Source organism: Geotrypetes seraphini, chromosome 1 (assembly GCF_902459505.1).
Source record: "Geotrypetes seraphini chromosome 1, aGeoSer1.1, whole genome shotgun sequence".
Taxonomy (NCBI): domain Eukaryota; kingdom Metazoa; phylum Chordata; class Amphibia; order Gymnophiona; family Dermophiidae; genus Geotrypetes; species Geotrypetes seraphini.
The window spans coordinates 184,099,983-184,113,572 of NC_047084.1; the positions used below are offsets into that span (position 1 = coordinate 184,099,983).

General features: G+C 39.0%; 1 protein-coding gene across 4 annotated transcripts in view; it reads left to right on the plus strand.

The window, feature by feature from the left end:
* HPGD (15-hydroxyprostaglandin dehydrogenase) overlaps positions 1–13,590 on the plus strand; it is a 287,193-nt gene that overhangs the window by 141,202 nt on the left and 132,401 nt on the right. The window lies entirely within an intron of this gene.

The window sequence follows — 13,590 nt, forward strand, 5'->3', positions numbered from 1 at the left end:
CAAACTTCTCCAAAGTCTCTGTTTCTACTGGCCTTTACTTTCCCCTCCCTGAGGTCATTAACAACTCACAGCCACTGCTATTTGGCTCCCACCCCGTTGGGAAGCTTTTGAGTGCTCCTCACGTGCTTCTCTTAGCTTCACATAATTAGTAACTTTGGGTTTTCCGAAAGTAATGATTTCCCCGCCTTCACCTCAGGGGTATGCACCACTTTGCCTGAAAAGCCGTGCAGGGGCAAGCCTCCCTTAATTAGGTCTTCAGGCCCCCCCAATATCATGCCCTCTAAGTCCCCTCTGGGTTTAGCTTTTATATGGCAAGGCAACATAAACTTTACCCAAATAGTTTCCCTCAGCAACAGGACTGCCTTTGGCCCTGCTCCCAGCCTTAATCCTGGATTCCACAATAACCTGGACTGGATTCTTCTGGGCTGGAGGATACACTTCACATATCAGTTCCCCCTAGTTCCATGCCCTCCTCATATTCAGTCTCATCAGGGACACTTTCCATCTCCCATTCATTTGTTAGGGACTCAAGACTGTTTCTCCCTTCCCCTATCTGAGGCTGTTCCTCCCAATTCCCCTCATTGCCTGCTTGTCAGCTCTCTGGCAACGTTTCCTCTCTGAGCCACAACTCCCGGGACTCCCTCCCAAGGCTGGTTGGGCCAGGCACTGTACCTTTCAGAGATTACACTCTCCCTCCTGTTGGGCTGGCCTCTGGGAAACGTTCTGGGCTGGGGAGTAGGAACTCCCTGATAGCTGCAGTCATGCCTGGTTGCTGGCCTCCCTTGATTAGAGCCAGCTGAGCTTCCCTACTTGCTCTGCCTCTTTCCTATTTGAGGCTGTTTGACCTGCACACCACGAGTGCTAACCCCACCCCTTCCTGGGTTGGTTTTATGTTTCTCAGCTTGAGGAAAGGAGTAATAGGGGGAATAATTGGTTTTCAGTGCCCTCCCCCTCTGGCTCTTGGGCTGTACTATGCCCTGCCTTTTCTCTTCCCTTCCTGGCTAAGCCGGCTGTCCAGGCTCCATGCCAGGTTTTCCAGGGATCAGGGCTGTGTGCTTGCTGGGTTTAGTAGTCCTTTTAGCTGTGTACAAATAAATTTATCTAACCTGAATGAAGGCTTTCCTGGAGGGTAAAGTTATGCGCTTAGGCGATACTAGGCATGATTCTATAAATGGCACCATGTGGTTGGTTGGCAACTGCGCCGACATGCCCCTACAATATAGGCACTGTTAGGTGCCATTTATAGAATTGGACCCCATTGTCTAACTGCAAAGCTTAACATGTATTTGTAAGCTTGCACAAAACATAATTTACCCGTCTTTATTTCACATAGGTAAATTACAGGAGCACATCATTAATAAAGTAGAACCTAAATCATTCAAAAATTCTCCTACTAATTGAAAAGGTCGGGTTTTTTTTTCTGGTTTTGGTGTTTTTTTTGTTTTTGTTTTTTTAACATGAAACTGAAGTTAAGCAGAATTCATAGCATGTGCCAAATTATCACAGTTCAGGCAGTTTTTGTGATTTACTTTTAGTCCTTCAACCTGACTCTAAGAATACAATAAAATATGATTTAAAATCATAACTAATGTAGGTTAGCTAACACCAAGAATTAAGATTTCTCATATAGCATCAATGCAGATTTGCTTGAATATAAACTAATCATAACCTAATGCTTTTGTGGCATATAATCAAAATGACCTGAAAAAATATATATGGTTGCTAAAAATCATGCCCTGGAACAGACAATACATTAGTCCCCAAGTCAATCTGCTAATTGTTAGACAAAGGGAAGGGATGATGGTATTACAATAAATGCAGTATTCCAAATATTTACAGTTCCTTGGACTTTTAGATGACATTCATTTTAGCTTGGAAACATTTATATTGGTGTAGTAATGTACCAACTTTTTTTTCTACTGGCTCCATCTCTTACTTTAGAAACTTCTATATTGGCTGTACATTACATATACTAGTATAAATTATTTTTTAAACTGACTGTAAAATCTAATTTTGTCACTGCACATGGTTTTTGTCATAATTATTTATTTTTTGGGTTGAACATATGTTTGACGGAGATTTTATGGAGTAGTAGCTGAAAAAAGGAAATATACATTTTTCTTCAATTAAGGATCTATTTCTGTGTAATAAAACTGAATGGCCTAAAAAATATAGCTCTTTTTGAAACATTAAATCATATTTTGAATATTAACAGCATATCTTACAAAACCAAGCCTGATTCTGTAAGAGGCACCAGCAAAACAAAGAAAAATCCAACAAGTCTGCAGTGAAGGAAGAACACACACAAAAAAACCCCAAAACTGCAGAGAGGAATGTATAAGGTACAGGAACTTTTATTAAGTGTCAGTAAAATGTTATTTTCCAAAGGATGGTTCTCATGTACATGGAGACCGGACCCAACATGTGAAATATGATTGCTGAAGTGTGTGAACCACCCATAACTAGTGAGCGAATGGTGAAGATTACCAATGGTGTAAGAAACAAAATGAAATGTGAGAAATGCTCACCAGGAGAATGTGGTGGTACACATACTTCAAGTACCACTACAAGTTGATACTCTAAGATTAAAGCCTAAATGGAGGAAAAGCTCTCAGATTCAACACTTAGGGAACATATATGTTTCTCCCTAATATATTGTGGTGTTAGGTATCTTTCATTGATCAAAAAACCTCTATCCTATCCTAACTGATCAAAAAACCTCTATCCTATCCTAATTGCTAATCATTAATAAAGCATTTTCAATATTTTTTCATTTTTATATATTTTTTAAATTAATGATAGCGTCATAACAATGTTTGAATGAATCTAAACCCAGGGGCCACTAATATTGCAACATATAATGCTCAAAAATGGCTCCCTGAAAATATCATGAACAAAATGCAAAGAAAAGAAAATAACTTATCTGCAATTGATGGGTCAAAAAAATTCATCGGAGTGTGAAGAATCTCTAAGCACTCTCAATCTGTACTACATGAAGTTAAAGTGCTTAGTGCTGTATTGCTGAATGCTATATTGCTCGACGGGTCCTGTTTCACCCTTGTAAATAGGCTTCATCTGGAAATGAGCTAATCCATAATATAAATGAAAAAAGGAGAATTGTTAGAAATTCATTCAAAATAACTACCACATATTTCCAATAGCACCCAAAATAACTTACTGCACGTATTAAGTTGATCCTTTACAATCACATCGGATTCAACTAAAAATGGCACTTAAATCCTAAAAGAACGCCAGCGCATGCATACTAGCATGAACAATCGAGCGTAATGATTGGTTCTAAAAGTGTCATATTTATACAACTTAATAAATAAATACAGTAATATTCTTACTAGTTGCTGAGAAAGTTATTTCAAAGTGCTTCAAAGGAATACTCGGTAGTTTTACAGCAGGGTCCAACCAGCGTGGGTGGCCCATCAGTAAATGAAATGAAAAGCCAAAACAGTTTACTTAAAAATCTAAATGAAAGCTGACCACTCCAACTTGGTATTGAGACCATATGGATGCATACTATTCAACCTAAATATCCATCTGGATTTCCGTTGTTTAAGGCGATTAAATCTATCTCCACCTCTAGGTGAAGTAAATTCCACATCAATGACAAGACACCGTAAATCATTGAATAGGTGGTTCATGGTCTTTCAACGTGGGGAGCATGAGCTGCTAGTACTAAGGGGGATTTCCTTGATAAAGACCGTATGGGCGAAACGTAGACTACGTCGGAGTGCGTACCCCCACCCGCGTAGTAGGAGATAAGATGAGTACTTTACTATTTATTGAAAATAATATAAAAAGTATTGAAAAATAATAACGAGACCGATGACGATTAGGGATACCGATTGTGTCTGTATGATCTAAAGTTTAGTGGCATACAGATGGTATCACTGAGGTCTGTGAGTGCACTGAGATAAATTATTGTTATAAATTTTTATAAGATCTTCTCATTGATATATATGTTTATTAATGATTAGCAATTAGGATAGGATGGATGTTTTTTGATCAATGAAAGATACCTAACACCACAATATATTAGGGAGAACCATACATGTTCCCTAAGTGGTGAATCTGAGATCTTTTCCTCCATTTAGGCTTTAATCTTAGAGTATCAACTTGTGGTGGTACTTGTTTTTTGATTGTTGATACATATCTTTCACCATTCGTTTTGATGGTACACATATTTAAGCAATCGCATTTCATTCCTTTCCTAACTCATTTTTCAATAGGACCCCTGAAGGAGTGTTTCTCCGAAACATGGACTGTGTTGGGTCCGGTCTCCATGTATATGAAAGCCATCCTTTGGAAAATAACATTTTACTGACTTAATAAAAGTTTCTGTACCTTGTACATTCCTCTCTGCAGTTTTTTTTTTGTTTTTTTCTGTAAGAGGCACCTACATTGAGGATGCCTACCAATGCCTAACTTAAATCCCCATGGAACTAAATTGAATTTAATTGGTTTTAATGACATGGCAATTGACCTTGCCATTAAAAAAAAAAATTAAAATACATTAAATTTACTCAATTTAAGTTTTGCATAGAATACTGTACGATGCCTGTCGAGTCACCTTGCGATACCTAATACATCTACCTCAAGAGGCATGGTTAAGTGCAGAGAATAGGCATGGTTGACTTAAGTGTTGCTGAGGTAATGGTAAATTACTGGCACCTACCTCTAGGATGCTTAGTGATGCCCAAGTCTACTTAGGTGCCACTAGTTATGATTCTATAAATGGTGCAGTACAGTTGATAACCATGCAGATGGGTGCCTACAAGGTAGGTGCTGTTAGGTGCCCTTTATAGAATCAGGCACAAAAATTCAGCATGGGCAAAAAACTCCAACAAATCAGGTTATCAAATTTTCTTGTGATTGCTGATGCCAAAAGAAGGTGGGATAAAGGCCAGCATAAATTCAAATATACCCAGCTTTTGTTTGTGATTAATCTTGTGAAGTATGAATAGAAAATAATCCAACACATTGTTTCTATTGTAGAGATGGCATTATCACATACTTAGCAAACAATCCAGTTCTGTAACAAACCCATTTTGAATGATAAAATTCAAGACACGAAAGAAAATGGCAAAGAAAATAATCAAAAATTGTCTAGTCCTTAAAAGAATTTTAAAATTGACTTCTTAAAATGTATGAAACAGACCTAGGTTCAGGGTTCATTTTATTTGATATACCACATATGTAAGAAAAGTCTAAACAGTTTATAATATAAAATAATAAGGAAATCAAGTGCACAATACAAAAAACAAAAAGTAAACAAATGGTCATACAATGGGAAAATAAGGGAGGGAAAAATTCCAACACAATCGAAGAAGGAATGATGGGGAAAGACTGGAATAAGGAGGAGGTAAGACATCTATCTCATTGTTGAAAATGCAGGCCATTCTTGGATGAATTTATGCAGGTACAGTAAAAGTATGCTTCTTGTCACTTGTGTGCATTTTTTTTTTTTTTAATCCATCTTGAAGAGACATTCCTAGGATGTGGTTAGTTCAGGGGAGACAATAACATGTATAGTTTTACTTTCTTCTGGTCAAACAATAAATGTAGTTTTGAGAATGTATCTACAGCTAAAGTAGTTGTAAGTCATTTGTGGTTTCTGATGCAAGTACAAGCGGGCTTTCCACTTGCCCATAAAGTATTGGAAATTACCCCCATGTCCCCAGATTCTATATATGACCATTTTGTGTATGCAACCTAATTGAATAACAAGCCATTGTTAATTGATATTGCCCAATTATCATTAGCACTGATTTGGCAATAACTAGAGTTTGTTAACATTGTTTTAGGCAAATTCTATAAAGAGGTACATGGATCCAAAAAGGGGGGATGGATGGGTTATGGACATTCCAGCAATTTTGTGTTTTATGTTCAGAATATGCCTTAGGTGATGGGAATTACACCAGGTTTCAGCTGGTGAAAATGTCCTTTCCTAAAACTTTGCTGTCAATCCAAGCACTTAACTGTATTCTATAAATGGGGCCCAAAACAGAGCGTCATTTATAGAATATTGCTTAGCACACTTTTTTGCACCAGTTTTTGGCAACATATATAGATTTTACCCCATAATGTATTAATTACATAACGCTAATGTTAAATAAGTGTGCTCATTGTCTCAAGCTTGTTGCAGGTTGTCAGGTCTCCTTGCGTCTTATCAGGTAGAAACCAACATTTCAGCCATCATGCTGTGGCTTTCTTCAAATTTTGTGACCAATTGTCAACCAATGGACTTTCCTGCCTCATTTACCTCAAGCCCCAACCAATCAGGTTTGAGGACATCCTATATAAAGACAAAACTGCAGACCTCGCAGCATACCCTGAAGAAAGCCACAATATGCTTGCTGAAACGGCTGTTTGTACCCGACAAGATGCAGCGACACCTGGAAATCTGCAACAAGAATGATGTCATCTGTGGAAACCCTGATAGAATATTGTCTCAAGCATTCTGGCCCCTAACTGCAGAAAAGAGGCCTACACATAGGGACCTAGATCAGTGTACCTAGCCAATGTATGTATCTAACTTAATTTTTTAATTGTCTTAATCAGTGCTGATAATTGGAAAGAGCCATTAAAAATCAATATAAAAACCATTTAGAAAAATTAGCTGGTGGGGGGTCTAACTTGGAAGGCACTGACCACTTCAAGATAGATGTCTACCCCGAGGCACCTACCAACAAGGCATGGATGGGGCAGATTTGTGGTGGATTCAGGGTGCAGTTTGGGTAGGGATTGACTTAGGCACCTTATTAGACAAAGAAAACTTTGTCCTATATAGAAGTGTGCCTAAAGATTCAGGGCCGGATTCTGTATAGGACGCCCAGTCTCAGCAGTCACCTAAGTGGCTGTTGAATCGTACATGGGCATCCTACATAGAAACCTACTCAACCACCCTGATTCTCTAACCAGCATCCATGTTGCAGATGCTGGTTAGAGAATTGCGTTTCCCTAGGCTCATGAAAATGCCTACCGTGTAGGTGGCCTGCCTCGGGGTGTGTTTTTTTTAAAGTATGTGTCTTGATTAGCTGGTTAGACAGTGGTAGGATGTCTACTGTCACCTACAATCAGCATGCCATTTATAGAATTTGCCCTTCAGTGTCTAACGATCAAGGCCATAGGCACCTGTAGCAAGGATAAAATGTTCCAGGGGGGGCAAAGAAAACCGCTTCCAAAACTTTCAGAGTAAAGTCCTGATGATCAGAAAACCAGTCTCCTAAATATCTCAAACATGCAAGATTGTATAAGTGCATATTAGGGAGCCCTAAAAACCCCTGACATCACACGCCCTTCAAATATTTAAGAGCCAACTTAGGCTTCTTCCCCCTCCAATAGAATTTAGATAATAAAGAATACAATTTACCAATGTCTCTAATAACCAAATGGGCAGGAGCTGTAGCATATAAAGCCATTTGGGAAAAAGTGTCATGCCAAAACGCTGCACCCTATCATGCAATGAGATGGGTAAAGGAGACCACTGAGCCAGACAGTCGTCAGTATATTGAGCAAAGGATCTACAATTACTACAATATAAAGTAGAAGTCTTGACTGTGAAAATAATACCTAAGTAGCAGAAGGAGGAATGTGCCCACTGTAAGGGAAAGGAGCTAGGCCAAGAATCTCAGACCTGCGGAGAAGTAGCCAAAGATAGGGACTTATCTAGATTGAGTTTAAAGCCAGAGACAACCCCATATACCCAGATACTCTCCATCAAATATGTTAAAGATCTGGTCGTTTCCAAAAAATGTACTAAAATATTGTCAGAAATTTTAAATTCAGAGTGACCTAGCTGAACACCCCTAACATCTACATTAAGGAGAATGTCTCGGATCAACGGATCTAAGGTTAAAGCAAAGAGGAGAGTAGATAGTGGGCAGCCCTCTTGTCCTCCGATTGATCAAAAAAGTTGGAGAGCTGACCTCATTGACCCAGATGAAAGCTTGAGGAGAGAGATAAAGCACTTGAACTTCAGCTTGGAAACAGCTGACCAAACCATAATGCTCCAAAACAGAAATTGCCAAGATACCCTGTCAAAAGCTTTTTCAGCATTGAAGCTGATTAAAAGAAAAGGGAGCTTCAGGCGATCAACATGCTCCAAAGTAGCCAATATGGTTCTAAAATTTTTAGCAATATTACGGCCCAAACAAACCTCACCTGAGGCTGAGCAATCAAAGATAGCATACAATGGGCCAGCCTCTTAGCTATAATTTTTGCAAACAATTTAGCTTCCACATTTAGAAGTGAAATAGGATGATAAGAGGAAAATTGATCAGCATCCTTATAAGGTTTCAACAACACTATTTAAAAAATGGGAACACATTTCCCCTTATTATCAGAAACTCCACTGGTTACCCGCAGAATCCAGAGTCCTCTTCAAGTTTGCTTGTTTTTGCTACAAAGCTGTCTTTGGGATTCTTCCAGCTTACCTAATCTCCCAGTTCCCCCCCCAACGAGTCCAACAAGAGCACTCGCAGAACAAACCTATTTAATTACCCCTCCTTGAAATCTTACCAATACAAAAAGTTTCTAGATAGAATGTTATCATTCCAGGCAGCTAGGCTGAACACGTGGCTTGGAAAGCCCATACTTGAGGCCACTACATACGCAGAATTTAGAAAATCCATGAAAACTCGACTGTTTAACAAATTCTAAATTCCCATACCCAACTCTTCCTCGCCATGACCCTTCCACCTCGCCCCCTAATTCCAAGGCCCGAAACTAATTATGCTTTCCACCTTGAATCTCATGTACTGACATAATGTATCTTTATTGTAACCCACCTGCAGCCCATGTACTGACAAAATGCACCTTGATAGTAAACCACTTGTATTGTAACCCACTTGCATCCCATGTACTGACAAAATATATCTTTACTGTAACTCACTTGTATCCCATGTACTGACAAAATGAATCTTTAATGTAAACCACTTGCATCCCATGTACTGACTAAACGTATCTTTATTGTAAACCGTTTCTATCCCATGTACTGTCAAATGTATCTTTATTGTAAACCGCTTCGAACTTCACGGTATAGCGGTATATAAGAAATAAATTATTATTATTATTATTATTTGAGCAGTGTTAAGAGAGTCAGGAAGACATCCGGTGTCTACAATGACATTAAAAGTCTTAGCTAACAGAAGAGAGATTTCCTCCTGCATCAATTTGTAAATTCTAGCCTAAAACCATAAGGTCCTGGTGCTTCAGTAAAGCTCCTACTTGAATGGTTGATAAGACCTCAGCTGTGGTATAAGGGGCATTTAACATAAATTGGGATTGTTCCAACAACCGTGGCAGAGGCAAGATATTAAAATAAACCGTAACCTCCATCAAGCCCTCCTGTTTGGTATAGAGAGTTTTATAGTATGCATAAAAAAACAGTATTAATATCTTTATCTGTAAGAACCAATCCCCTTTTCAGACCCACTAGAACGCTTCACTGCTCAAGCCAAGAACCATCCCCTATGGTTACCTTAAAAATGAAATGCATATTTATATTTATAATATGCTAAAGATTTTTCTTAGTCTGGCCATTAATCAATTCTTGGAGGGCATTTTGAGAAGCCAACAGCTGTGATTTAATCAACTGGGATGGATGCTTGAGGAGAGACCATTCGTAAGTGGTACAATATTTCTCAGTCTCTAGCAATGAACCCTTCCTGTCTTGTTCCAGCCACAAGGTAAACGAGACCATAGCATGATCAGAGATATTAAAAGAGCCAATTTCAGCAGATTCAATTTTGGAGAAGAGGGAACGAGGATGCTTGCGCCCTTGACAGATGTGTAGTCTTTCTCACCAGGATGGAGTGTTCTCTAAAGGTCAATAACATCCAGTGCAGAACAAAGCAATGGTAGTTCCCTATTGAAACAGATCCATTCATTCTGCAAAGGTTGGGATTTATCAACGGAGGAGTCAAAAACACAGTTAACACCCCCCCCCCCCCCCAATAAGGATAGGCCAACAGGGAAATCAAGTTAACAAAAAATTTGTGATCATATGTGTTGGGAGCATAGATATTACACAGAAGCAACATTTGGTAAATCAGGGTCACTTTAGCAATAATGTAGTGCTCCCCCTGGGTCCACCCTCTGATGATGGATTTTGAGGGAGATCCCCCTGCAAATCAAAATCAGAACCCCTGCTTTTCTTTGATCTGCAGGCGCACCCAATTGGTGCCCTACCCACCATTTATTCATTTTTTATTTTTAAAATATATAGGCCACTTAATCTAAGCGGTTTACACAAGAACATTTATAATATTAAAACAAAGGACATAAAACTAAGATATATGAAAGTATGAAGTCTTTGAAGTTCTCATAAACTTGATGTTGCAAGGTCCATATCAGATATCAAGTTCACATATTCTTAACGGTTTTCATGAACTTCCTATTACAGAATTACCCTAACAATAACAGTATCCTTCATCAACAAATAATTGTGTTTTTTAACAATCACAGTCTGTGCATATTCTTAATGTCCATGGAAGGGAATTCCATAATTTCACACCAGCTATGGAAAACATGGGCTTTTTTGAACTCCCTCTTCCTTGTTAGAAATCAATTTAATATCTCCCTCCGACCTTAACCTTCTACTTGGTTGATAAATGTTCCAAAGGTTTTGAAAACACAATGGAGAAAATTAACACAAAGCTTGGTGTACTACTGAGAGCACTTGGTGCACTACTGCGAGCACTTTGTGACATATTCGTTGTAAGGGAAGCCTGTGTAGTTTCAACACTGGAGTGATATGTGCTGTTTTTGGTATTCCAACAATTAACCTTGCAGCAGAGTTCATCAATTGCTGCAGGGCCTTGCATTTAATCTTAGGCAAACCGAGATAAAGCATATTACAATAATCCAAATTGGTTAATAGTGCTTGAACCACAGATCGAAAATCGCATGGTAAGAGCATCGATCTTAATCTGTAAAGAACATGCAATTGTGCTTAACATCCCTGAATAACCTTGCGGATTTACCTCCCCATCAAGAGAGCAGAATCTAAGCAAATACCCGAGATTGCCATCTTTTTCTTCACTATCAGTTGTGTCCCTAAAACTTTTAAACTCTCAGGAAGTCTCATGTGATCTTCATCACATACAATCATCTCAGTTTTATTAACATTCAATTGCAACCTATGATCAGTGGGAGTGTGTGGTGCAGTGGTTAGAGCTACATCCTTGGTACCCTGAGGTCCTGGGTTTGAATACTGCATTGCTCTTTGTGATCCTGGGCAAGTCACTTAATCCCCATTGCTCCAGGCACATTAGATAGAGTGGAAGCCCGCTGGTACAGTTAGGGAAAATGCTTGAATACCTGAATAATCTGTAATTTATATAGAATTGTAGAATATGCGGAATATAAATAAAATAAGCCATCCAAGCATTCACTTTCACTATATAGACATTCAAATCCATCTCAACCTCTCGGAACTGCCTTTTCAAGGGGAAAAAACCCAACAAGATATCATCCGCATACAATCCGTAATCAATGCCTAAGTATCAATCTTTTTCCCAGTGTTGCCATATAGATATTACATAGTAACACAGATAGCACCAAGCCTTAAGGGATGCCTTTTTGTACTTCCTTTTACAGAAACCAGTCACCCCTTCTGAACACAGAAGGATCGTTCCAACAAGTAAGAAGGTTTGATAATTTCAACAATAGCAACTCCAAGTTTACAGTATCAAATGCCGTTGATTAAGTCCTTCTCTTAAGATGTAAACAGAACTCAACAGCAATTCTACACTTTGAGCCTTCCAAAATCCAAATTGAAAATGATCCAAACATCCTAGCGACTGAACATACTCCTCCAACTGCTGAAAAACAAATTTCTCTAATACCTTCCCATAGAAAGGCACTACCGAAATCGGGTGATAGCTAGAAATCTGATCCGTTTCCAATCTTTTCTTTTTTAAGATGGGACTAACAGTAAACTGCTTATAATCCTCAGGAAAACAGCCTTCAAAAAGCAATTTATTAACTACATCAGTTACAAACAGTGAAATTTGCTTAGCCAGAAAGTGCATAATATTAGTATTACAAAGATCGGTTAAGGATCTTGTCGGGGTAACATTCATAAGATCTGTAATCACTTCTTCCTCACATATTTATCTAAATGACAACTACCTAGGACCATTAACTACAGACTCAAAAATTGAGTCTGCACACATGATATGTTCCAATGTTATATCCTGGCTCATTTTGTCAACCAAATAATCAGCTTATTCATCTACCATCAAACAAGAATCATTGGAAAATTGCTTCCTTCAGACAAATATCTCACTGTATGGAATAGTTATTTTGGTTGATTTTGAACAACTTTTATCCTGTCTTGGAAGAATTTGTTTAGTGCATTATCGCACATGGACTTTACAAAATGTAGCATGTTCAGTAGCTAACAAATGGGTCTTCTGAAGGAAAGCTGCATCTGCTTTAATACAATTTTAAGGCTGTTAATATCTGTTGGTGTTTAATAGGTGAGGTAACCCCATTGATATTCCAAGAAAAACATCAGAGCGCCATTATGTATTAAGTAGAAAAAAGGCTCCAAAGACATGGGTCAGTTGTATAAGCATAGAGCGAGGCCACCCCAGCCTGTAGCCCACTCCCCTCCCAAACCCAAGCATCAAGTCAACAAACAGCCCAGTGAACCAGAACACACATGAGAACATAGGCTGTGCAAAAGAATGGGATCAGGAAGGTGTTGTAATGACTGATCGTCTTCCAAGGGGACCAAACAGTTAATGCAGAATACTACTGTAACTTGCTGTGCTAAAAAAAAGGAAAGGGAATCTGCGAAAAGGAGTCCTCTTTTTGCAAGACAATGCACCTGCTCACAATGCTGGTAAAACAAAGGATGTTTTGATACAGTTGTGGTTTCAGTGCATAGACCATCCACCCTACTCACCAGATATTTCTCCATTTGACTATTTTGTTTTTCCAAACCTTAAAAATAGTTTGATAGGGCAACAATTTTCAAGTGATTTGAGGGTAATTGCAGTAGAGGAGCAGTATTTCAGTGACCAAACAGAATATTTTGTGGAAGGGTTGCAGAAACTTCAGACATGATGTGCCAAGTGTGTTGAACATAGGGGTGAATATGTGGAATATCTTGTAAGTTTCATGGTTCTACATCATTCCCTTCTTGATTGGGATGAGAACTTTTCAGCATCCCCTGGTACAATACTTCCCTCTACCTAGGGCTGTACAGTAGTTGTTCCAGGCCAAGTTGCTGCTCAGTGCTGAGAGTAACTTCCAGGTCAGAGGGTATCACACTACCTTCTTCCACCTGCGATGCCACTTGCAGCCTGCCCTGACTTTGGGCTAGATTCACTAAGTAAACTGATCGTGTACTGATTGGTTTGCGACCCCTTTGCGACCAGATTTCCCTCTGGCCCGATTCACTAACCTCTCCTGCGATCCGCTTCCAATCCGTGCATTTAAATGAGGGGAAACTCATACAAAGGACGCAATTCACCAAATAAATTTTTGAAACCGACTGGGCTGGCCGATCAACCCAAGAAGCAACTGCTGGGAACCAGTTGAAAACGTCTTTCTGACTCTCCAGCT